Source organism: Meleagris gallopavo, chromosome 6 (assembly GCF_905368555.1).
Source record: "Meleagris gallopavo chromosome 6, MGAL_WU_HG_1.1, whole genome shotgun sequence".
Lineage (NCBI taxonomy): Eukaryota > Metazoa > Chordata > Aves > Galliformes > Phasianidae > Meleagris > Meleagris gallopavo.
Window position 1 is genome coordinate 9785273 of NC_139409.1, and position 25593 is coordinate 9810865.

General features: G+C 40.1%; 1 protein-coding gene across 6 annotated transcripts in view; it reads left to right on the forward strand.

Annotated features, from left to right (window-relative positions):
• Positions 1-272: 272 nt before the first annotated feature.
• Positions 273-25593, forward strand: part of ZMYND11 (zinc finger MYND-type containing 11) — a 102748-nt gene continuing 77427 nt past the window's right edge. For 5 of the 6 annotated variants that reach the window (XM_010712398.4, XM_003206970.5, XM_085227042.1 and 2 more), the window contains exon 1: positions 273-504. The gene's annotated coding sequence lies outside the window, so the exon portion shown is untranslated. Of the gene's footprint in view, positions 505-1268; positions 1571-25593 lie in introns of those variants that run through there. The other variant, XM_085227040.1, reaches the window with a different exon arrangement.

The window sequence follows — 25593 nt, forward strand, 5'->3', positions numbered from 1 at the left end:
ACTTTGTGTGCTTTAGTTTCTGTTGCTCAAGGTGAATATCTGCTTTTGAAAATGTTTTCCAGTATTTCTCCAAGCTGGACTTCATGATAAGAGGAACTGGCATGTAGCACAGTCAGATAACTGGTGCGTTTTTCCCTTGCAGTAAGATAGGATCCAGACATAACAGTGTGATAGAATATATTTATAATAAATAGTTAAAGATCTGTTTCACTTCTATTAAAAAAAAATAATAAAAGAAACAAACAGCAACTCCAGTAGACACCACTAGAGTTCTCCTTCTCCCAAATATCCCTAGCACCATCCTAAACCCTGTTTACCCCAGAAACCTGAACTGTGGACAGACAGAAGAGGAGAGAGAGAGAGAAAATTCAGACACAATAAAACTCTGAGGGGAAAAATATGTGGAAGGAGGAGGCAGCAGCGGCCTGGGGAAGGGATTGAAAAGTTTCCCCTGGCTTAACTTCGCCCCCCCTGCAGCAGCAGAAGCAGCGGCAGCAGCACAAGGTGAGAGAGACTTTTAAGTCTGGGAAGGAGGGGTGTGTGTGCGGGAGGGGGGTTGAATTTACAGCCCCGTGGATATTTCTGTGTCTGCCTCCCTGGCTTTGGGGTGCTCGTGGCACCGCGTCTCACGCTGGGTGGATTTTTTTTTAATATGATGGAGGATTATAAACATGGCGCCTTAAAAAAACTACAAAATCATGTACACACTGTTCCAAGGAGATGGGGGAGAGGGGACAGGGGAAGGGCTGGGGACGAGGGGAGGGGGCAATCCTGCCCCGTGGGGGAGCATATGGGGAGGGGGGAGCAATTATACTTAATAATAAAATGTGTGGGGCCGCGGGGGTGGGGGGATGGAAGGCGGGATTATATGTATATGTATGTATGTATATATATATATAATATTTTTTCGGAGTGGGAAGGATTATCGCAGTCCGTTTGGAAATCGAGGAGGAAAAGGGGACGGCGGCAGAGCGCGTGTGATTATTAACGGCGATTATTTTTGTCTCTACACCTTCCCCGCTCGGATTTCGGCCGCCAAGAGTCGGCGGTTTCCCCGAGCTGCAGCCCGCCCGGATCGGGCCGTGCAGAGCCAGCAGACGATGGGTGGGGAGAGGGACACACATAGAAACGCTCCCGCGGCGCTCCGCGCGGGCCTGCAGGGCGCGGAGGAGCCGGGGACTCGCGTGAGAGGCGAGGCCGAGCGGGGTGTGGCGCAGCCCGGCCTCGGCCCCGCCGCCCCCCAGCTCCTCTCCCCCACGCGTGGCGCCCGCTCGGTCCCCGCTCTCCCCTCGTTTCTCCTTTCCCCTCTCTTCTACCCCACGACCCCCGCATTTCCTCGCTGAGATGGGGGAAGCCTATTCGGAGGACGGGTCTCAGCCCGAGTAATGGCAGCTGCTCGACAGCGCCGAGAGACGGCGGCTCCTCGCAGGCTCCGCTTCCCCGCGGGGGTGGGGAGGAGAAAGGGACAAGAACAGGGGTGAACTCGGAGCCCCTGTCCTCAGCCTCCGGGCGGCCGCGAGCGGGCTCAGCCGCCCCCGCGGCGAGAACGGCGGTGGAGCCGCGGACACAGGTGGGGGCTCGGCTGCACGGTCCGAACCGCCCGGCCTCCAGCGCGGCCCCGAGGCCGCAAATCCGCTCTGGTGTAAGGACGAGCGGCCCGTTTCTGCGCTATTCACCCCCCCCCCCCCGCGGATGAGGGCCGTGCGTTGCCTTCCCGCTCCCTCTAGAAATAGTTCCCTCGGTGTGATAGGGCCCCGCGGGCCTCGGCTTTCGGGTTGAAGGAAAACCTGGACTTGCTTTTGGCGGCATTTTTGTATTTTTTTGTTTGTTACTCACGCCCCCCCCACGCCCCCCTAAGCCTTGTCTCTGCATAACTCCTCTGTGTTCACTTTCCCAGGCGTTGTCCTCCATCCCCAGCCGCAGGGATTGTCCAGAGGCCTATCCATTGCCTTTCTTTTATGAGGAAAAGATGAAAGCGTGTGTGGGGGGGTTTCAATGGCAGGGATGATTGGGAGCCTCCGTGTGCTTTCCTGACCTTCTCTGAGTGCCAGAGAGGAGTTCCCCTGTAAAATATTAAGGACTTGGAAAACTTTGTGCCTCTTTTTTGGGCTTATCCTGAAAGCAAGTTAAATTTGGGGGTTTATTTTTTGTTGTCTGCACATGTGGCAAGTGCAGGTGCTGCAGCAAGGGGTGGCTTAAGGAGTGGAAAAGGGATTAAGAAAAAACTCTTTAATTTGGTGCTGGTTGGTTTTATGATTGCATAATTTGGTATTTAATGTCCTTGAATTGTCTACCACAATCTCTGTATTACAGGAGTATTACTATTTGTTGTGAAGAAGTTTTGTAAGATCTTGCTGCAGTGAAGAGGGCCAAAGGTAGAAAATGCTGTCTTATCTCAGTGATGCTTTGTTTTGTTTTCTTTTCTGGCACTTTTGTTGCAATTTGTAGTAGGAAATTGCTGAATTGACCTAGGGTGAGCACTGGGACAGGTATTGGGATTAGGGTGGGAGTGGAAGTGCCGGCTTGCTGTTCAGATTGTAGTCCTTTGGGCTGTTCATCCTTCAGTGGAAAGGACCTGGCATCTTTCCACACCTTTTCCTTTTTTCCTTTTTTTTTTTTTTTTTTTTTCCTTCTGAATCTTATCAACCGTTCAGAGCATGCTACAGAACGTCTTTAGGGAAGTCAGCTATTTGCTGACTGCTATTTTATACAAAAGTGAAAGTACCCTCACAATAATAGCTCGTGTGGATTGTTGGTTACTGCCAGCTTTTTTGTGCCTAAACAAACATTCTCTGTTATGCAGGTATGGACTGGGGAACAGGATGGGGTAGGTAGTACTGCAGAAAGCACTTCATCTTTCTGATTGTGAGTTTGGTTGTACAAATGGAGTAAAAGGTTACTATATGGATGGCTGTTTGTTGGCTGTGCTGTGGTTTGTGCAGTCATGGAGAGGCACCTGCAATGTGGTGTCAGAGGCAGCACCCAAGGACAGAGGGAGTCTTCTGGAACACTTCTTTACCTGAAGAAAAATGACTTCTTGTGAGCTGGATTGCATGTTGGAAATTAACTCATGATAAACTCAGCTGTAACTGGAGTTCTGAGCGTGCAGGTGTTGGTGAGAGTATTTAGACTTTGGTGGTGTGCTAGGAGGATGCTCATCTTTCAAGTTTTATTATTTTGACAGAGAAGTGCTTTCTGTGGAGAAATGAAAAGGATCAGACTAATTCTGTCCATAATATTTTTCTGAGTGTTAGTAAACTAATTTAAATTGGTGAATTCTTTTCAGTGTATGGATGTTCTTTATTTCTCCAAACATAGGAATTTAGCTCTGCTCACAAGATTGTGACTGGTGAAGTTTCTCTGCCTTCACTTATTTCTGCTTGTTAGGTGAGAGTGGTGGGTTGCAGTGTACTCACTCCCATGCCTTTGCTGTGAAAAGTGCAAGAGGCTAGAAGTGTCTCCACAGTGCTATAACTGCTTTATTATTATTATTTTTTAATCTAAACACAGATATTATATTTAAATACAAATAGATTTTAGAAAGTTTTGTCACCATGAGCAATATTACTGGTAGTTTGCCTTGGCCCTTATGTACTGTGGGCCAAAGGAGTACTTCTGAACTTTTTACAAAAAATAGGATGCTACTGAAGCAACATGAATTTCCTGTCTGTAATCACTGTGCCCACAGTGTATGTATGTGTCAGGCTGTTTGCTGTAGACTGGTCCTGTGCCCATTGTGTTGAAGGCACTGGGTAGTCTGCATGCAGTCAGTGCTCAGGTGGCTGTGTGTCCACCTGCTCGTATAGCAGAAAGGAGGAACTTTTGGGGGAGACTTGAGGCTTTGACAGAGAAAGAGCCTGGACCATCTTTTCAGTCTAACATTATATTAAGTGCAAATGAAACAGTGAAAGGTTGTGAAGTGTGTTCAGCGTTTTCCCTTTGTTGACAGTACAGCCTATTTGTTGCTGTTTGTGACATGGTGCTCCTGGAAGAGAAGACAAGAAAGTGGATGCACAACAGATAGGTCTTTAAAGTCACATTGAAGTGGCTCAGACTACATCTAGGCTGTTGTGAGCTGCAGCATGGGAACCTCTGAACTGTGCTAGTTACCACTCTGAATTAGGATGCAGTACTTCAGAAAGATAAAAGACAACATTTGAAGATGTTTTCTTAATTTTATGTCTCTGACCCTCTGTGTAAATGTCTACATTGTCTAGTCTGTTAGAAAAATGTCTTGGTTCACACAATTTGAAAACCAGGGAGAATTTTGGAATCAGAATTATTTTAGAATTGGCTGTCTGTCTTCTATCAGTTGAGTTTACAAATCTTGGACAAGATGTGCATCTAGCTTTCAGTATTAACTGCCCTCTGCAATTCTACAGTGCATTTAGCTCTGGAAGTTTTTAAGAGCTTCAGACAGTGAATCCCTTCAGGATAAAAGATCTGAAAGAGGAACAAGAGTTCCTTATAGCAGATGGCTTAAGGAGACTTCTTATTTTCTTCTTACACTGATTGAAGTGTTTTTAGCTAGCTTCAGAGTGGCATACATGTCAGTAAAAATAAGGCTTTTATCTGTATTGTAGGTTGTTGCAAATACTAAGTAGAACTATTAAAAAAAAAAAAAACAACTATCCAAAGTATGTGTGGCTCACATACCAGTGATAAACTTGGTTCATAAAATGCTGAGCTGTTCAAAATCACTGGCCATATGTGTAAAAGATGTATGTTGTTTTTTTTTTTTTTTTTTTTTTTAAAGTAAGTTTCAGGATGTGGTGAACACTCCCATGGTACTTGGAGCGTGGTGCCCTTGGTAGTTGGGCAAAGCAACATATGTCATCTTTTATATAGCTCATGTATTTTAGTCTGTCAGAGTTGGTTGTGCTAAGTGTTGTGAACAAAGATTGTTCTTGTCAGGTTTTAGATGATTTTTGATCAGTTGAATGTAAATTTAGCTCATAATTGGGTTATTGTTCTAAGGTTTAATCTGCCAGTTGGGAGAGTACAGCCTGCAAAATAGGTAGTTTATATGATGAGGTAATGATTGTATTTTGCAGAAATTTCTTTAAAGTTAACCCTTGCATTCCTAAAAAAATTTAAGTTATTTTCAGCACATTGTAAGGATTCAGTCTGGTATTCTTAATTTTTTTTATTATTAAATACAGCTCAAATTTCTCTTTAGATAGTGGAAAAAATGTTTCTCCAAAGACCTTTGTTCCTGGGTGTAGTGTAGGTAACCGAACATGGACCGGTAGATAGTGGAGTAGCTGTGTATGGCATATGTGATATACTGCAGGCCTCTACCTGAGTGTGTGAGTCCATGTGGCACCCAGAACTCATTCTTTTCTGAGGCCTGTCTGCATGCCTTGCTCTGGGAGACCAGGGCTGTGGAATACTAATTTTTTTCAGTATTTCGTTTGGTATGCATCTGTATAAAATGGCTGCAATCAATTTCTTAAAATAGACAAGATATTAAAGGTGAACCGATTTAAAATATGAAACTATACAGAGATAAGGGCTGATAATCCTTGTGTCTCAAGGAAGTTTCATTCATATTTTTAGTGTCTCAAGTTTGTTTTCTTTCCCTTTGAGACAAACAGGATCTTTTAGTCTCGTGGGCAGATGGCAGCAGGGCAGTGGTAAGGCACTGTGACATGACCATGAATCCAAGTTAATGCTCATGTCATCTAATTTAGGCTATGCAGCTTTGGTAATATCCTGTCAAAGACTGATCCTATAGCTCCACCACACAGATAAATCCGGACTGTTGTTACTGAGAGTTTTGTTTACAGAAACACTTTTTGATTTATTTTTTTTTATTCTAATCTCCCATTTTCCACATCAGTGAGTGAAATGCAGTTTGTGGTGTGAGATAAGTATAGAGACATATAAGTTGAGTTATTGGTTAAAATGGCAAGAGCATAGTATTTCAAAATTACAAAAATATCAAAAATGGCAAGGATTGTTACTAGTGCCCCAGCTGTCAGAGTAGCTTTGAATATACCTTTTTACTGTATGCAGTGTTATGTTCCAAGTAATATAATTGCAGAATAAACATTGTAAATCAATGATTATGACTCTTTGTACCAACCTTCAATTGCTCAATATCATTTAAAGGAAATTTATTAATAAGTACTTTTTGCCCCAGAGATTGTGAAAGTTGTTGGCAAAAAAATTAAAGTTGAGCATACCTGCCAAAATACCAATAACTTCTCCTTCACCTTTTCTGTGGGAGTTGCATCTCTGCATGTGAAGAATTGATCTCACTGTCTCTCCATTGTTGTTCCTAATGCCGTACAACCAATTTGTCTTCTAATCTTTTTTTTTTTTTTTTTGAGCTAAATATATTGCTATTTACCTCTCAGTTCTCCCATTTTGTTAACTTTTCCTTTGTTAGCATGTTAAAAATGAACATGAAACCAACTTGCCTTATACTCAAATGTACGACTTCCAAGCAGCTAATTTAACTCATGTTTTGGTTATGGACTGCAGGAGCCTGCTGTAGGTGTGGGACCCAGAAGTGATATTTTAGAAAGTGGATATTTGTATTTCGATGCTTTGCACTTACAGCATGACGTTATTATCTGATCCATTCAGTGTAGGTGGATGGGAGTAGCAGGTTGGGATAGTGTGCTTAGTTCCCTCCTATTGTTAGTGATTCTTATCTTACAATGTTACTTTTCATTGGAAACTTCTGGAGCAGCAATGAAGTGAGGCAAAATGGCGTTGTGGGAAAAGGATTAGAGGAATCCCAAAGTAGCTACAAGTAATACACAAAGAAAAATAAATTAGAAGGATGTAAGATATGTTTATTGCTCAGTAAATCTTCACAAAGATCTGAGAGACAAGTGAGCTATATCTTCGTTAGAATGCTATCGTTTTCTGTTAAGTCTCAGACAATGTTCAGTATTCAGTAAGAGATCCTTTCGTCTACAAATAACTGTTTGAAATTACAGATGTTTCTGCAGTCAGAAACCAAGTAGCAGCCACGTTTGCCATGACTGTTTATGCCTTTTTACTATTTCTTGGTGTTGCCAGTAAAGGAAGACTTCCAAAGAGAAAACTTCGTGCCTTGCAGCATAGCATCACAGTGCACACATTCACATATAAAACAAGTGGAAAATTTACCTCAAAATTACAGGGTTTTGTTTCTCAGATTTTCCTTTGGATCATTTGCTAATCTTGAAATCAGTCCCTTCTGAGCTGCCATTGGCTGCAGGGTGAGCTGCCCGGAGTTCCTGCCCAGTCCCTTCTCCCCAGCCGATTGCTTAAGATTCAGGTTAAAAAATGTACAGAACCCAAACAAAAGAATTGCTATTTCATAAAATGTAATCATAGGCTACTGATTGTTCACTGATGAAAACTGATGATATTCGCTGCAGAAAATTCATAGTTACTGGAAGATTAATATTAATATGCTGACGGAGACCTTGGTCATATAAGCATTTGTTTCAGACAGACATAAGAATGCATCAACATTGGAGCATACTAATGAATCAAGTTTATTTTTCATATTTTTTAAAATTAAATTTTTACATTGAACTCCTGTATTAAAAGAAGGCCACAGTTGCAGTTCATTTTGTCTATAATTTTAAATAATATTCTAGTTTGGATACTTCACTGGAATACTCAGGGTCATGTTGACATTTTTCATACCTATTCAATATCAACTGTATGAATACTGTTATTTTGCAGAGGTTTTTGTTGGTACATGCTGAATTTTACATTGCTGATTGTTCCCACTGAAGGTAAGGTAGTTTCCTATGTATATGCTAATCCTTGAAGGAATTTACAGTATCCACAAGCAAAACAAAGGAAATACGGATAACGTTTTTCTGTAACGTGCAGGCTGTAAGGTATTAAGACTTAATTATGAGTAAAAGAAACAGGTAAAAGAGGAAATGTGATCATTATCAGCCATTTTCACAGGAACCAGTCCGGCACCATTTTTAGCTTCATGTAAACACAGTTGAGACTTGAGGACATTCCTAAGAACCAACTGCAGGAAACTTTCCTTGGGAAGTGGAGTTCCAGTGTCAGTCATCTTTCCTGTGCATGCTGATATTTGAAGATAATACAGCACACTGAATAATATGGCATTGATACTAACATTTTCTGAATAATAAGAACTTTAATTTCATCAATCGACAAAGCTTTCTGAAAACTTTTCTTAGCTCAGTGTGGTTGTGGATACGTGGAGTTGAACACTCGATCAGCAGTAATTCCCATTGACCTCTTAGTCTGCCTAGAACATTATATCAAGTTAATTAAAAGCTGCCGTAAATATTAATTTTTTTTATTTTTTATTTTTATTTTTTGTATTTTAAAGATTGTTTTATTTCCCTGACATGTCTTGTTGAAGGAGAGTTTGCAATTGGATTAGTTGGATTGGTGCTGATGCATACCGGGGAGCATTTCAGACTGACTGCTGTAAAGCAAGAAGCCTGGCTGCTATCAGTCCAGTAATTGCATCTTTCCGTTTTGTAGCTTTGCTGTCATCACGTCTTGTACTGACCTGTTGTAAATAAACTTACAGGAAATACTCATAAGAAAGATTCTTCCTTTTCCAGTGCATTTTCCACTCACTGGCTCCCATAAGGATTCTTGATAAGATCTCACAATTTGGAAGCATACCCTTGACGACTTTCTTATTCCAGACATGAGAGCTTCTCGTTCAGTTTGTGCTTTTTGGGAAATACAGATTATTGGTCAGGTACCTTTAGGAGCCAGTGCTATTAGATTTTCTGATCCGCATTGGCATTCTTTATCTCAATAGTTCTGAAGAAAGATTCATAAGTGTAACTTGTTTACAGATTGTCCACATGTAAGCCCAACTTGAATCTCTAACTTCTGAAGAGGTGTGGCTTTCAATCAAATGAAAAGGTTTCTGTCTCTTGTAGTGGCACAGAAAATGGTGACAGTCACCAGCTGAAGGTAACCAGAGGCACAGATGCTCTGAGTCCAGGTGTGCCCAGGAACAGAGCAGCATATGCTCCGCCAGGTGGGTAAGCAGTCACAGTATTTCCTGGGCCAGGGAGAAGGAATGGTGTCCAAATTTCCACTTGGCTTCTCTTCCCAATTGCCTTTCTTGATCAAACTGGCATCTTCTGTTATACGGAGTCTGGCAGTGGCTGGAGGCAAATCTCAGATGTCTCCTAGAAATGAGCCAAAAATCACCAATTTTATTATGTAGGAGGAAGTTATAGAGAACTTTGTTCCCCAACAATAATTAGATCTTGGTTTCTGCATTACGCAGCAAAAATTGTGTTTATTCCAAAACTCATTTTGAGTATTTCGAATTCTTTTTCATATAATAGCTGAACATTTGCTGTAATGACATTAAAGCCTGCTCCTTTTTGGGTCAATCCTGTTCTGTCCTCTGAATGCCTCCCAGCCTTCCTCCGCAGCTCTTCCTCTGGTATTTATCCAGAGCTCCTTCCTCAGTTGCAGGAAAGAGCCACGTGTACCTGCCTGCTCGTGCTGCATTTGATGGAGATAAGAGACCTTGAGGGGTGAGTTAATGCAAGGGCCTCGTGGGTGTCTGCTGAATGCAAATACGAGCTGAGAAGTGCATGTATGAAAGGAGGAAAGAGAATTTGGGTGAGATGTGCATTAAGTGCAAGTGCAGGTATACGCGGCACAATCGGGTTACTTTGTTAAAATAATATGGTGCAGTTCCACCGACTTCAGTGGTGCAATATTGGTTTCACCTGCAGAAAATTTTCTCCCGACTGTCTGGGAATGAGAATTTATAATGAAGTGTTTATGTATGAGTGACAGGGAGAGAGCATGCGAGGGGGAGAGCGCATGCACGCATTTTCAGGCCTGATTGATTGTATGAAAAAAAACCTGGAGTTGAAAGAACATTATTTCAAATTAACATTCATTATCTTCACGCGTGAGATAACGGTTCACTTTGGACCAGATCCTAGCACTGTGATGTATCTTGAGCAGAGATTGCATTTTCCTCAAATGAGGTTATTCAGTATAAGAACTGCAAAATGTAGGCTGATTTTTGACAATAAAAATGTGTTGTTTAGTCTCCATGTATTAGAGTAATACTGCATTATTTCTCTTAAGGACATGTGTGGGATTTTTTGTTTGTTTTTGTTTTGTTTTGTTTTTTCCAAATAAATTGCTACATTTCTTTGAAATATAACAAGTAAGATAAACCTTTCCTTGGATCTCTGATCTCATGCTTCGAGAAGCTTGCAGCCATTTTAATTCATGCTGCATTCATTGATCTATCAGATTATTTAATCACATTGCAGCTCGGTCATCTGGCTGTTGGGCAGCGTTGAAGAGTTCTGTAATATCGTTGGGTTATAGGCTTCTAAATGGCACTTCTGCAAAAAGAGAAGGAAAAAAAAAGCACTGAAATATTTCTGTTAACTTATAACAGTATGAAGGAAAACACAATTGAATTCATAGTCTTATCATGCAATTTTTTTTTTCTGTACATGGTCTAAATAAAAAAAAATATTTCTCACAACAGCAAACAAAAGGAAAAATTATTTTGATCTTCCTTGGCAGTTTGCCTTTAAGATTCAGAGTTCTGCAGCATTAAGTCATGTAATTAGGTAGGCATCAGCTTGCTATTACATATTTTTATAACATACATGGTGTGCAAGCATGAAAACAAAATCCACATTTGAAAACGATTACCATAAGTAACTTTCTAAAACTAAAAAGCACCTCTAAGGACGACTTATTCTTTAATTTTAAATACGATCGTGCAAAAGAAAAAGGAAGTGAGAAAAGCCTATTTTATATATTCATCAGCAGTAGGAAACTAATTTCCTAGACTATAAGTGCTGCTATTGTGCTATAGTGGAAGCACAATGATCTAGATACATAAAAAGAGAAGAAATTTGGCAACAAGTAGTGTGTGGCAGCGGAAAGACGACAACAGAGACGTAATGCTCTCAAGTGTGGTGTTTTCAGAGGGAGCTACTCCCAATGAAATAAACCTCTTCTTGGTATGCAATAGGCAAGCATATTGTATAAAAAGAGATGGTAGGTTCTTTGACAGTAGTGTGTTTGGCAACAGTGGTTTATAAAGGGCCATCCTTGCACTTCTCAGTTAATTCCCTACAGAACTGAAGAGTTCATGCTTTCCTGAGGTGTTGTTTTAGTTTGCCGTAATGCAGGTGGAATAAGAAAGAAGTAAAGTTTCGTACAGACATGGGCTTCTCCGCGCAGTGCTGGGAACTGTGCTTCAGCCTCTTAAATGAAAGCTTAGAGTCCGGAGATGCTCGTTCCATCCATCTGCATCCCTTGGCATTTCCTTGTGCGTTCCTGTTGTATGCTCAGAGCTGAATCAAAGGAGCAGATATGGTCATGTTAAATATCTCTGTTACTGTACCTTCAGCAGAGATATTCTAAATGGGAGTGTGTGTCAGTTGCTCATCTTTGTTGTGTGCTCTTACTAAGCAAAATATTCAGTGGTTTAGCACTCAATTTTAATAGCTGGCCTGCTTCATTACACCAAGCTATGACAATTCTGGTACAACTTCTTGTCCCGCTTTCATCTGAGCTATATAGGTTGTGATTCCTTTCTTCAAATGTTACACAATTTGTGCGCACGAAGAGTCTGACTGTAGAGGAGGAATTTAAAGGTTTTTATGAATGCTGTCCCCTGGCCAAGCGTAGTGAGGCAGTTTAAATGAGGATGTGATGTTTGTACTTGCTTTCAGGAGAGTGTTGCATAGGCGGCAAATTCAAATGAAAATGCTGTGCCCATGCTGCATGTTCTTTGCTTGTTGACAGGGACTTTGGTCATGGAAGGGTAACTCAGCAAGGGTGGCAGTGAGTGGCAGCCCAGGTCACCTTCCTGGGGATGTGATAGCCAGGTAGTCATCACTCAGATCAATACAGTGAAATGTAAGGTTGCAGTGGTCTCAAACCTGTTCATGTCTACATCACTGAACTTAGGAAGCACAAGAGCTCTTGACAGTTTGAAATTACAGCCCTGTGTTTGAGCTTTACTTTGGAATTCATTTGAATTAATGAAATTAATTGTGGAGAGCAGCCTGTAACCGTGGTTGCAGGCACCCACACCTCCAGCACCATGCTCTGCATCACTGTAGTTTGCCTTGCATTCCAATGATGACCTTCATTCCCTGCATCTTGGTCTACAGCAAGCTGCAGTGCAGGTGTTTGTTCATGAGGTTCCTGCACCCTTGGCAGGTACACTTGGTGATGGGAAGGTGGTAGCTTATACTGTACTGCTTTGAAATTTCGTTGGAAGTATATGTTTCTGTTGTCGTGGTTTTGACTCATGAAATTAGCTTAGTGATTCTTTGGCTATTTTCACAAGAGTTAGGATGCCTCTTGTCCTGGCCCAGTTTTGTGCAGTTGCATTCTGACTACCCACATTTCTGTCCAGTTTCATCTGGAGTTTGCTATAGTGGTTTATTTACATGGTAACACATATTTACTTAGCAGTTTAGAAGCTAGCAGCAGAGGCTGAACAGGTGAGAAAATCCCACTTCTAGTTAAGTTAGTATTTGTGCATGAATGAACATAGTGAGGCATGATGGGGTACAGAGGAAATACAAAGTAGCATTTTCAGGCATATTACTGATAGGAGAAGTGGGTTCTCAGAGTTTACACAATGAAATCCATAAAGTGCAAGTGTAGAAGAAGAGACCAAAAGGCTGATGGAAAGAAATGAGAGAAGTGAAAACTGCATAGATCTGGAGGGGCCAAGAAGAGGAATATGGGATGAGAATGCTTAGTTAGAAGATGCTTCCCTCAAAAAGTTGGTACACTGTGAGTTAAGTTGCAAAGTAGCGCATGCTGTTAAATGTTTGATGTATTGTGCAGCAGAAATGGACATAATTCAGTGGTTGAGGAAGTAATGCCCCTCTGTATTGTGGTTAAAGCTGTATGTTTTTTTACAAGGTTATTCTAAGAAAATAAGATTCAAAACAGCAGATACTGGCATTCCGCCCAGCACGCAGTTCACTTAAAGATAGCAGTTTGATCCACAGCTTTACAGCATGACTTGGGCACATATCTTGCATGGGTATCAGCAAGGGGGAGGGAGTCAGTTTACATGGCAGTGTGTGCCCAGGGCTGGGATTTGGTCAGTCACAGACCTGCACATGGCATGTTCCACCTACAAAGGCACGTTTTATCATTTACCACCCTGTGTCTCAGAATTCTGCTTATATTACAATAGGGACAACTTGCTGCAGAGTAACAGGTAGGTGGAAAAAAGAGCCCAAGCCACATCCTGTTGTGGGGAGTTGTTCTGTAGAAATACGAACTCACAGAGCTCTGAGCACTAAAGGTGCAAGATGAATTTTAAAAAGCGGTCAGTACTAGTAATCCATTTTAACCTGGGATGGATTTCCAGAGTTGAAAATCCAGTATTAAACTGTGTAGCATAGCCATATCAGACTAATATTTACAAGAAGTCTCCCAGTGTTTTTACAAAAATACTTACGTCTGCTCTAGTGATGTGTCATGCACAGCCCAGATTTACCCCATCTGACACAGACATTAGGAGTGCGTGGAAGAAAGTTATAAACAATTTTTGTTTGGAAAAGGCAAGAAGCATCTTTTTGAATAGTACTTGCGAGTGAATTGTACTCGTCTTGATTAAATTGTCTACAGAAGGAGAGTTTTGTTTTTTGTTGTTCTTTTCGTTTTGAGAAATGTAAAAAAAATGGTTTGGGAATGTTTTGGAAATATCTTAGAATTTGCATGGTAACATTGATGTTTCTCATTGTTAGTGATTGCTTTTATGTGACTTCAATTGCTAATAAAAGTAGCACATGTACTGTTTGAGGGCATTTGTTCAAAAGCAAGATGATGGGATGGTGCATGCACTCTTGAAAGTTGTGGTTATTTTTATTTTAAGCTTGTTGACTTTTTTGGAATATCTAGCTTGGCATTGGTTTAGAATTTCAATAAAAATATTTTTCACTTCCAGTCTTACATACACAATAGTGTCAAACTTCTAATCAGTTATCTAGCAATATAGATAACTCAGCTTAAATAATTTTACCTATTTGTCATGGACCAAGCCTACTGAGAATTCCATCGTGAGCCTTTGTAACAACAGTCAGCTTCTGTCACATTTGAAGACCTGGTCTTCAAACAAAAGACGGGTCTTTCAGCCCTGTCAGTAGGGCAGACAGATCGTACCAATTCAGCAGCATATGCCTAGTTGGCTTTTTTCTGCCACCCTTTTTTATGGAAATAGGCAGGCGTACTTCAGTGAGGAAGGCCATCCAGAATCCTCATGCTGCCTATACTGGGAATGAGATCTGTGTGGCTTCTTAATATTTTTCCTTTATTTATTTATTTATTAAAGTTGTTAGGGAGTATCTGCTTGAGGCTAAAAAAGTGTGGACTCTCACTTAGCCCCATGAAGGCCTTGCATGTGGTGTTTACTAATTCTGCTTTTATCAAGGTGACTTTTTCTGAGGCTTTTGCAGGAGATAGATGTGTTCTTATGAGTGACTTTCATTTTTCTGCCTAAAATGATGGTAGAATTATACTTTTTAATCGGCAGATTTTATTTATTCTAGAAGTTTTATTTCTGGCCTTCTGCCTCTGAAGCAGAACTTGATTTCTACACTTTTATGTCAGGTGAGTATCTACTTCTATATTCACACATTCAAACACGACAGCTATTCACACCTGTTTCTGAAGGGTTTAGCAGTTCAGCCATTTCCACATGGACTGTCAGAGTTGATTGGAAGCTGTGTCAGGATTTGCTGTCGGACTGCTGAGATGCATCTCCTGCTGTTATTGCAGTGTAATTCTCCAGACAGAGCACACATCAGTGGTATTGCTGAGAACAGCTGAGGTATTGGAGAAGATGCTGTCTGAAACTCCATCCTTACCTGAATTCGCCATATGCTGTAACACCACTCGCTGTGTGTTGCGAAAGCAGTGCCAGAGTGGTTGGTGCTGCAGGTGTAGTTGTTTAAGTCAACTGTGCTCTAAGCTATCCTTGTACACTGTCGTACAAAAAGAGGAAAAAAACGTGATTTGGTGTCTATAGTTCACGTTCATGCTTTCTTACTGTCTTTCTCTTCCTCCATTTAAGACTGGTTTGAAGTGGAAGAACATGCATATAGCTCATTGCTTGAATGCACCTCAAGAATTTATATTTCAAAGAATTCCTCTCTTTTTATTTTAACTGTGAATTTAAACTTTGTCTGAACAATGAATGTGCTTAGAATAATAATGTGCTTATTAGGTTGAAAAAAGAACAAGCTTTTAATAGGAAAAAATTATCACAGGGCAGGCAGCAGGGGATTTCATTAGCATTTATAGATTGCTAAACTGCAATTTAGAAGTCACATTTCCATCTAAAATTTTTTTCCACAGTAGTCATAGAGGGAACATTAAAAAGCATCTCTTTAGTCTGTTTACCATTTTTCAGTGGTGTTTAAAGTCATTAAAATTGCAGAAATTGTCTGCACAGGGTACACTACTTAGCAGCCATTGGTCTTAGTGGGAGTTCAGCATGTTCAATAAATATTTGTTCTGAAAATCCTACCACGTATGGACCTGACCTCTATCTTTGGACATCTTTGAAAATCTGGCCCTTAGGACAGCTAATAGACTTTCCTGTGTTGTTTGACTGTTTCTCCCATGTCAGTTCCTCTTTTACTCTACTTGGGAAGGTCCATCAATCCTGAACAGGATTTTGTCGTCATTCCTGCACCTTCAGTTCATCTCTGTCAAGAGACATAGACTGACAGAAGAGACTTGGCCTTGTCTTTTCACAATTTTAATTCTTTTCTGAAGCAGCATAAGTAGTTTGTAGAATAATTCTTTCCAACCATAAATGTTTAAGTGCTACACAAGGATTAGTGTAATTAGCTTTGCATTTGGAAATGGCAGTGCAGAGATGTGCAGTGACTTGCCCACAGTTAGCAGCACATGAGGAAGCGGTACCAAGTTTGGAGCCCTTCTTCAGCAACTGCAGCTTTCGAGTGCTTGATCTATCCCTGAAAAATACCCAGACCACAATCTTCTAAATGTAATGGTTTGGTGCTTAAGCAGCATGAGTCATGTTCTGGGATGCTGGCAGTGTTTGTGATATTTCCGTTTTGCATTCAGCTTCGGGGGCTCAGCGGGGGCTTTTGGTCTGGTTGCCATATGGAGTTCATCAGGGGTGACAAGCAAAAGCAGCTTAATGTGCTTATGTTATTTTTATCTATATTAAAAGTTCGTGATGGAGACTATTTCTGTTTTGTATAAAGTCACCAAAATAATGCATTGAGCTGTAAGCTAACTGGAAATGCCCAGGACTCTTTGCAGCAGAGTAGCTGTAGCTGTTGGATGTCATTATTTTGATTTCACTGGGGCCAAGGTTTGCTCCTGGTTCCAGTGGTTACAGGATGGTTCCTCCAAGGATCAGTTGGCCAACACTTTCCCTCCGAACTCCCAAACTTAGGATACATTTCCTCCTAGAGTGCTAGGATTCCTTCACTTGGACACCACCAAAAGGCTCCCAGAGAAAACATGGGATTCTTCGTGTTGTATTCAAAGTAGGATTCTCAAAACTCCTCACAGCACACTGAGTCCTCCTAGTCAGGGTTTGATTTAGAAAAAGAACTGATATCTGGGGGCCATGTAGGTCTGTTAGCTGGGAGAGCAGCTGGTCGAAACTTGAATGTCTTCCTGCGGAGTCAGTACAAATATCTGATCTTTGTCACTTTTATTTGCAGTCTGTTTATATTAGCTAGGGTTGTGAATTAGACGTTGACATTACAGAAACATTCCAACATATAGGCTGAAACTGTTGTTAATTTTGTTGCCTTCTCTGTTCTTAGCTCATCCCATTTCTTTGGATAGCTGCGTGTTATACTCAGGGAACTCAGTAAACATATCTCCAGTCAATCGCTGTGAGTTTGTGTGATCTCTGTATAAATATGTCTAGAAAGAAGTGACTGTGAAAAAAAAGTAAAAAAGACACTTAAGCCACAGAACAATGTGGATATGAGGATGATGGTACAAGCTGAATGAATAAATGCAGACTGGGAGTTAGGTTGTAGTTTCTGATCATTAGCATTCAGGGTGGAAAAGCTTGCCATGGCTACATTAGAGGTATGCCATATCCTGCCTGTTTTTCAGTGTTCACTGTATTGGGCAAGCGTGACCAAACTTGCTCACCATTTAGATTTCACACTAAAATTCCTCTACAAGAGCCAAAACCACCACACCGTGAAGTGCAGGTTTGGACTCACACTGAATGCTGGGTTGATGTTTGATTCAGCAAGCCTTATTGATTAATTTCTTCCAAATCAAACAATTTGGCTTTATCCAACCATTGCTGCACCAGTGTGGTCCTGCTGAGTTTTATGGCCAGAGCCTCACAGGCTGCACTTGAAGGGTTTGAGGCAGGAGTGCTTCACAAGCCGTGCAAGAAGTGAGGCTGGGGCAGCTCTGAGTTGGGCAAGAATAGCTCACTAGTTTTTCTGAAATATTTGCCAGTCATGCTGTCTCACTTACCTGACTATAGTTCTCTTTGGCACGATTTTCTCCTGTCAAGCAGCAGTATCGGCACTTCACTATGTTGTGAGGCATTCAGGGTATAAATTAGTAGGGCGAAATTGCTTGAACTGCTAAGGCAAATGCTTCCATTTATTATGGGGACATGTTTGTTTGTAAGGCCAGAAGCCTTAGCTAAAGGTAAAATGCTGATACTTGTAACACTAGAATAATAGAAAATTGGAAGTAAGAAATAATGTGTGCTTTTTTTTTCTTTTTTTTTTAATGCAGTGGGCAGAAATAATGTGGTTTTAATAAAAATGAATGCAAGTGTAGAGTAATAAGCAAGCAGATTTAGTGCACTAAATTGTTTAATGCTCTCTAACCATGGCTGGAATTTCAAGTTGATGATACTCCTGTAGTAGCAGGAAATGAGATTGTGCTTAAGCCATAGGAAAGGTGGAAAACACTTGCTACTGTGACTTTTGGATTACTTTTTAAAATGTTTTACAATAAAGGTAGCAAATTTTGTACTTAGTAAATGGGTGAATGTTATTTTGCAGTTGAGAAACTTGTAGTAGCTTGGTAGAGAAGTAACATCATCTTCTTCAAGAGGGAAATCTTCCTTGAAATTTTCAGCAATAGACAAAAAAAGTTTTGCTAGCAATTCCCCTATCAGCACTACTACAGTTTTTTCATTCAGGGTGAGCCTGTAAGTCATCGCTGTGAACACTGAAGTGTATTTCAGTTTACGTTTGCCTACAGTCCATTCCTTACTATTTGCCATGACATCAGAAATTCTGTTGTCCTCAGTGAGCTGAGGCATTTACTGCATTAACGTCTGGAATTGTGCTAATAGCTTTTTAGAGAACTGAATATTGCTTTTTTTTACAGACCAGCTGTCAAATGTCAGCACAGAGGGGACTTGTCCTATAGGACAAGACCCCACATTGGGAACACCCTCTTGTTCTTCTTTTTTGAGTGATACGAAACGTAAGTGATGTTAAATGGGAATGCCTCCTTCAGTTTTCACTCGTAAAGTCTGAATACCCATCATTCAAAAATGACAATTATCATCTCAAGATATGGTGTTGGTTTTTCTTCTCATCTTGGAAGATGAATGCAACTTATAAACTGCTAAAAATGCAGCTATGATAACTTTTTAAAAGTGAGGTTAGGACACCTTCCTGGCGTCGCAGTAGGTCTGTAGTGCTGCCAAGAACTCGGCTTTGACATACCTGCAGGAAAGGCCTTCTTCAGCAAATGTATTTGCTGTGCTGTTCAAGCTGGCTGTCAGCAGCCAGCCATGCACTGTCATTTCTGCTTAAAGCAGGTAGGACTGGCATGAGAGACAGGAGGCTTAGTACCAAAATAGTATATGCAGTCTTTCTACAGATTAGCTTTACTATTGCTTGGACTTCTAGTGGATTCTTCCAGTGTTTATCAGGTCAAGTAACCTTTAATTCTTTCTCAGAAAATAGTAGTATGCATTTTACATATCTTCCTTTTCTGAAGAAAGACAATAAGGAAAGACAGATATAGAGGGGGGGAAAAAAAACAAAATCATTTGTCTAAGATTGTAAATTACTAAAAATAGTGTTTTGTTTTTTTTTTAATAAGATGGTAAAATCGCCTGAAGAAAAGGTGGGAGGGTGACCTCATTGCAGCCCTCCAGTACCTAAAGGGAGCCTATGAACAGGAGGGGAGACAACTCTTTACAAGGTTAGATAATGGCAGGACAAGGGGAGATGGTTTTAAGTTGAATGAGGGAAGATTTAGGTTGGATATCAGGGGGAAGTTCTTTACCAAGAGAACAGTGAGGTGCTGGCACAGCTGCCCAGAGAGGCTGTGGATTCCCCATCCCTTGAGGTGTTCAAGGCCAGGTTGGATGGGGCCCTGGGCAGCCTGGTCTAGTATTAAATGGGGAGGCTGGTGGCCCTGCATGTGGCAGGGGGGTTGGAGCTTCATGATCCTTGAGGTCCCTTCCGACCCAAGCCATTTCATGATTCTATGATAAAATGGGGACAATATAATTATTTTTCATATTTCCTTATAAAGCATATACAAAAGAGCAACTAAATCACCGGATAATAGCAGTTTTAAATAATCAAATTTGCTTTCTAATATGTACTTCTGTTGCTTCCTTTTTTCTGGCTGCTAACTGTGAGCAACTGAAAACACAAGTCAGTTTATTTTTCATTCCTTGTAATTAGCATTTTCATGTTCACTGTATGCTCTAAAACATTCAAAACAGTTTTGGGTGATTTAAAAATGCAGTGTTTTTAATGTATTCATTGATACTGAGAAAAACTTTGGCCTCTTTCAGATACTGACGAATGGAGCTTAAGTTGCTTGAGGAAGGACTTACACTTCCCTATATCTCTACTCCTTGTATATCAAACACAAAAATAGGAGGAAATGAGGACCACCCGAGAACATCAGATGAAAAACTCAGTGTCCCTTTCCCATGATTGCAGGAAACCAGATTCAGAGAGGAAAGGGGAGGATGTCAGAGAGGTGGCCTATAACCCTTGAAGATGTACAGCAAATCAGTTGGGCAGCTGAAGGGACACTTGGTGTGGGAAAGGAACTGCAGTAGCTGAAGTCACCAGAGAATTACACAGAAGTGTGAGCAACTAGTACAACTAGTACAGCAGTGAGCAGTTACAGGCATAATGAGGGAAAGGATACAGAAATTGCCTCCATGTGAAAAAATGACCTGAAGAAAATTAAATGCTATTTCCTATGTTTTTTTTTTTGTTGTTGTTTTTGTTTTTGTTTTTTTTTTGTTTTGTTTTTTAGTAAAGATTTCTAGAAAAATACCTAATTGAGTAAAGAAGAAATCTGACTTTTATTTTTAATTCTAAGAGGAAAAAATGATTAATGTCCAGTACTCCTCTGTAGGACGAAGTGTAGGTAAGGGAAAGCTGAATGCCGTTTGCGGATTTTCATAGTGATAATGTGGTTGTTTTGGAAGATTCTGAATGTCTTTATCTGACATAAATGCACTAGTAGCATTACAGTCATGTTAGGAAGGCATTTCATACCAGGAGTTAAATTGTAGCTGTTACAGTCTGCTCCAGTCCATTTCAGAATTACTAAAAAAACCCACAAATCTTCCAACTAGTTACCTGATACCAAACAGATGTTTTTTTTCCCTCAAGAGAAAAAACTAAGTGCCTCAGTTTTCTGTACACTTGTGCATTTATCATACAGGTAAGTCCAAAGTGAAATACATATAATCCTTTATGTCATGATGGTTATTGTTTCATTCTCTAATGCCACCTCTGCTATAGAAGTGCAAAGTCTCTTTATTAGGCACTTTGGATACTTTTTTCAGATTGGGCAATTCAAACATATTGGTGAGGGAGAAGCAATTGATGTGGTGTGTTTGCATTCTTAAGGTATAACAATGATAAATTAGTAGTGTTGTTATAGAATTTTGCAGTGATTTTGCTTTTGATATCATTTGAAGAACTGGTATTCCTTAAACTCATTTTGTTCTTCACATAGTGTACAAATGTAGTAGTGTGGTTCTGTGCAGTTCTGAGCTGAATTATGACTGGATTTTTTCCTTAGCCTGGTTTACTGGTATATATTAATGTATAAATACCAAATTTCTTTTCTTGTCAGTGCTGAACATTTGTATTTGATTTATGTTTACTGACCCAAAATCTTGTAACAAATAATAGAAGCAAACTACTTCAGTAGCTTTCTTTTTGATCTTTTTTCTTATCTTCATAAACATTACTGCAGGCACCCCGGCTGGTACCTGCAGTAAATGGATGCTTGATGGTATGTATTGCTTTGCTATCTTATCTGCTTGTGTGTCCAGTGCCCGGCTCACAGAACATGCTTATTCACAGGGGCTGTTGTTGTCACAATGCAGCCTTAAGGGCCATTGACTGTGATGAGATGTGGAACATCCAACACCTTTTTTTGGAATATCCATCCACCCGACTTGCTCCTGTTCTGAAAATAGTATCTGTTCATCTTTGTTGTTTTAAAATGAGTTTCTGAATTCTTAGAAGAGAAGCATGTAACAGGAGCTGAAAATGGAACCAAAACTCTACTTTTCTTAAAATCAAATCATTTAGAATTCATTCCAGAACTTGTGATTTATTTATTGTTTTCCCTTATGCAGTCTTTTAAAATAATTTCTGTTTCTGCAGTTTGGATAAAGATGCAGAATTGCATCTGATCCTTTGCAGTGAAACAAGGGAAGAACAGGAGGAGAGATGGAGCTGAGAGATTTTTCTCTGCTCTGATCTCAGGGAATCCTCTTAACATCTGAAAGGCTTAAGTTCTCCTGCTTTACATTGTGGGCTTGATATGTGTCCAGTGTTAGAAAGTTCTTCAGGTCATCTAACAAAATTTCCAACTTCTTTAGGATTCTAGAAACCAGGCTAGAAGAAGCAGTTTACTTCGTCATTGAGTCTTAGTATCTCTTCACAAAAGGTTATCTGTGAACTTCATAAGTTAAGTGTTGCTCTGGGGTTTGGATAATGCCTCGTAACTGAGTTTACTCTGCATCCTATACAAGTCTAGTACAGTGTATTTGGCCAAATATGTCCAATTATGGTTTGAATTGTGGGATTTTGTGGTGGAATTGACTTGTGAACATGAGGTGCCTGATAGAGTGGCGCTGGATAATGTTTTCTTATGGAATTAGTTTGTACTGAGTCATCCTGTAGAACATTTCTTTTGCCTGTTTCTGCCTATTGGTGGCTACTGTTACCTTCTCCATCACCACTGGCTTCTTGCCTCCAACAAAAGTATTTTGCATCCCATGGAGCATTCTCCATGTCCCACCACGTCATTGTCAAAGCCCTTCCTTCATCAGGATGAGAGCTTTTCTTTCGCATCTGTCTTATGCTTTAGCACGATGGTGGGCATCTCAAGAGCATCTCTTTCCCTCTCGGAATGGTTTAGGCATGTCATCTTCAGTGCAGGTGTGAACGGAAGTAACAGCACTATGCTTGTGGTGCTGCTCTCTGTGCAGAGAGAACTGTCACTCTTTGTGCTTAAGATGTTATGAATGGCAGCTTTTAATGTTTTTGCCTTTAACAGTGTATTTGAAGTAGACATCCAAGTGCTAGTGGATAAGCTTTTTAACTAATCCAGAGCTTTGTGTTAGTAATTAAAAAAATGAGTGGTGCCAGTTTTCATCAGAAGTGAAAGTCACTGATGGCATAATGTATTAAAAATATGTAGCACCTAATTTTCCTCCTCCAAATTCTTTTCTGAAAACTGGAGTGCTTACCTTTTTATAGATATCTGTGTTTTATAAGAATTTTGCTTTATTTATTCTGTAAAAATAAAATTAAACACTGTTAATTCTAGTACATTTTTACTCAGTTATGAGGAGAAATCAAATGCCGGATGCAAACCAACGGACAGTTGTGCAGTGATGAATGTATTTGCAATGCAGCTTCTATAAAGCATGTAGGAGTTTGATTTTCTTACCTAGTATCATCTTAATCTTTTTCATTTCATGGATAAATGAGGAATGCATACAACAGGTTTCTAACTTTGGGAGAATACAGCCATTTAGAACACAACTTGGCCATGTTGGACCTCCTTAGCTTCTCATGGGCCCAATTTTCAAGCGTGTTCAAGTCCCTTTGGATGGCATTCCTTTTATTTTGTCAGCTGTACCATTCAGCTTAGTGTCATTAGCAAACTTGCCGAGGGTACACTCAATCCCACTGTCTAGATCAGTGATAAAGATCACCAATCCCAAGACTGACCCATATGGGATGCCACTCTTCAGTTGCCTCCACCTGGACATAGAGCTGCTGGTGACAGCCCTCTGGCTGTGACCACCCAACCAGTTCTTTATCCACCTCTATAACACAAATCTTGAAAGGTTCTTTTTTAATTCAGGTAAATAATTGTAAACACTAAGTCAGAGACTCTGTAGGTATTGTTTTGAGGTGTACATCTGTTGGTCACCTTACAGCAATCCATAAATACTTGTAGAAGTCATAGATGCCCATAAACAAGTGTTAGTCATTTTGTGTTGCATATTTGGCAATCAGTTGATTGAGTCATTGAATTATTTTTTAAAATCTCAGTATGTTTAGAAGTGTTTGTTCATAGCTCTGTGTCCCTGAAATGTGGCCTCAGCTCCCACTGCACCAGGATTCACCTCAAGCTGTGAATGGCTATGGAAGGTTTATCTACTTCTGTAACTCCGGCATTTTAATGAATGTCTTCACTGAAGTCGAGTTTTGATTATAAAAATCACCTTTTTAACGGACTGTTGCTATTCTGTTGTTATTTTTTTTTGTTTTTGTTTTTAATGTAGGGAAAATAAATTCTGTTCAAATTTACCACCTAGAGGAAATCTAGACTGGTGCTGTTCTTAGCTCAGCTTTGTGGAGTATTTGTGTGCAAATATGACAGATACTATTTTTCAGTGTTTCATTATTGTGCAGTGCTTCAAAGGATTCCTTTGTATCATTTCAAGTATCATGTAGTCCCCCAAAAACTGTTTGAATATACATTGTACATACAGCAGAGGGTTGTATGTTTTGTATACTGCTGCACTGGTGGCCAGAAGGTCAGACACTAATATTAACGTATTTCTGAATAATTCAAATTTTGTATCAAGGTTGATTTTTCATGGATACTACTCAAAGCACCACGCTGGCTTACGGCTAATGTATTACATTTTTTCTCTGTAAAAACAATGAGGGCCTTCTTCTCACAGGTAGAGGCATGCTTTCTAAACATTCGTACCTTCAAAAATAATAGAAAGCATAGGTAGAGTCTTGGACTCGTTTCAAATGTGTGCAGGAATTCTACAGAATTAAGGAAACTTTAACAGGAATCCACTAGAAATCTTTAGGTCAGACTTGTTAACTTGTATTGGTATTACCAATATGTGCATCTGAAATAATTTTGAAAGAATGTTTGAGTAAACTATTCTTTTAAGTAAAACTTTGTAAATTAGCTGGCTTTCAATATATTTTTATTTCTCTTTGGAGAACAGTTGAGTGTAATTATCTTTGGATTGTTTTTTGAAGTCTTTTCAATGATATAGAATGGGCTAAAAGAGAGATTACTAAAGCATTAGGAATAAAGATTATTATTATTTTAAATTTTTACCTTCTCTCAATTACAAAATGATTTTCTCATAAGAAAATGTCAAACAAACTAAAAAAAGTAAAATTACCCATACTAATGTAGTAGTAGTTCTCTGACTTTTCTCTTGTTAGATGAGCAGCAGTAGAGGAGAGAAGTGGCACCCCTTCTCACGTTCTCTGCTACCATTTTTCACTGGGGAATAGTTTTGTTTTTCTTGAGCTCGTTTTTCATGGGTATTAACTTGTTCTGTAGTGTTCTCTGCAGTTTGACCCTTATTTTATGTTTTGCTTTGGAGCTCATCAGGGTGGTGATACAACTTAAATGCAGTTCTACAAGATTATTTTAATTGAATGTTTGAGTAACTCTGTGTGCTGCTGTGATGAATTCTGTTAACTTGATCTGGAACTTGGAAAGACTGTCCTATGTGGATTTCATAACCAAAAAAGTGCCTGTAACATTCTGTTGAGCAGATCTCAGATCACAGTTCATTTGCTTTTGGCTTTAGGGAACTGAAGTGCTGCCGCACCCCGTATTTGTGCTGCTGCAGTATTTTTTCAGGCATCTTTTTAGAGTGAAAAATGACAAGTGACATCGTTACTGCTCCGAGTCACAGTCTGTCTCCTGTACAAATGTCCTTTTGAGTCACGGCTGTTTTTTTTCCTTACCTGCATACTGTAGTCCTGGCCTAGCACTGGATTGCATCACGTCAGGCAAGCCTATGCCGATGTTGTTGGTAGATCTTCGACAATAGCTCCATCACTTGTCTAGATATTTTTTTTTCCAAACTCATTGGGAGGATGAAGAATAAAGGCTGATCAGGAAAGCTGTGCTGGATTAACTGTGCAGGATGCTGGTATGATCAGCCCTTCTCGTTCTTCCTGTACACCTGTGTGTTTATCTCAACATGGGGCTGTCCAGTGAGACTGCCTCAGTTCACCTTTATTTTATTTGCTGAGTAGACAGAAGCTCTGCTTATTTAAGCCTTTTTTTTTTTTTTTTTTTTTTTTTTTTGGCTAGTGTGCTTAGGTGTGCTTGCATGCA